We start from the raw sequence: 1,052 nt of genomic DNA, 5'->3' as shown, positions 1-1,052 counted from the left end.
TCGTTACTTCAAGGTAGTCGTCATTGTGCTGCAGAAAACACCGCCCTGGAAACTGGCTGTATCAGCAGGACTGGAGAATCATTTCCTCCTCACCGTAGATCAGGCCTGTGCCTTGACGGCATGAAGTCTCTTCCCTCAGATCACAATGAAAAACAATGATTTAATGGCTTCTTGATGAGTGGTCTGTTCAAGATGGTGGTAAGGTTTAAACGAAAAGGAGCATTTCTAGAGCTTCGGATTCAAGCTGTCGATCGTCCGAACCAAACATCCGCCTGACTGAATGTGCTGTTATAGAATGAAGTATTCCAACAGCTGTAACAAAGGCGCATCGCTCGCCTTCTTAGTGTGGGAGCGGCGTGGCGTCCTGCCAGGTGGGAGGTTCTGTGTCCTTCGTCCTCCCAGAGCCTCGGCAAGGACTAAGAAGCCCTGGAGGAGGAGAGGCGACCGCCCGTGACCACTTGAGGTAATATTTTCCTTCAGTTTCCCATGAGTGGGGAGAGTGGGGCAGCACGCTACTGTGGCGCCGGGCAGTGACGAGTGAATCCTGAGTGAGTGAGGAAGATGGCGGGAGGGAGGGAGACTGGCGGGCACTTATTGCTACTATTCTTTCCCTTTGCTCTACATTCAGGTGCAGCGCAAATACCTTATTACCTTCATCTTGCTGAAAGGCCTTTTCTTCTGTTTGCGGAACCACCGCGAATCGACAATCACTACCGCTGGCTGCACCAAGAGTTGAAGCTGACCAGATTGCGTACATAATGACGTCAAGACGCATTCAGCTCATCAGTCATCCTTACATATGTATGACTTAATGCATATGACTCGCATACATATGACCTAATACATATGAATTAATACATATGGAATATATGACTACAGTCTTACATACATTTGACTCAGTGTTATCTGCAACAACTTTGCCCTAATATTTCAACTATTATAGTTACCAAATAACTGAAAAATAGACGACCTGCAGCCTTGTGTACGAGCACCGTCACCGCGCCAACTCCCTGCGAGGGCAGTTACCGCCGGGCAAAAAGTGAAGAGAGCGA

At 48.4% G+C, this 1,052-nt stretch overlaps 1 long non-coding RNA gene across 2 annotated transcripts in view; it reads left to right on the top strand.

Moving 5' to 3' along the window:
* Positions 1–300: 300 nt before the first annotated feature.
* Positions 301–1,052, top strand: part of LOC126998781 (uncharacterized) — a 30,350-nt gene continuing 29,598 nt past the window's right edge. For both annotated transcript variants that reach the window (XR_007752987.1, XR_007752988.1), the window contains exon 1: positions 301–463. This is a non-coding gene — a long non-coding RNA (uncharacterized LOC126998781). The remainder of the gene's footprint in view (positions 464–1,052) is intronic.

Source organism: Eriocheir sinensis, chromosome 15 (genome assembly GCF_024679095.1).
Source record: "Eriocheir sinensis breed Jianghai 21 chromosome 15, ASM2467909v1, whole genome shotgun sequence".
Classification (NCBI taxonomy): Eukaryota; Metazoa; Arthropoda; class Malacostraca; order Decapoda; family Varunidae; genus Eriocheir; species Eriocheir sinensis.
Note: the sequence above shows the minus strand (reverse complement) of the source record. Positions and strands in the feature narration are given on the sequence as shown.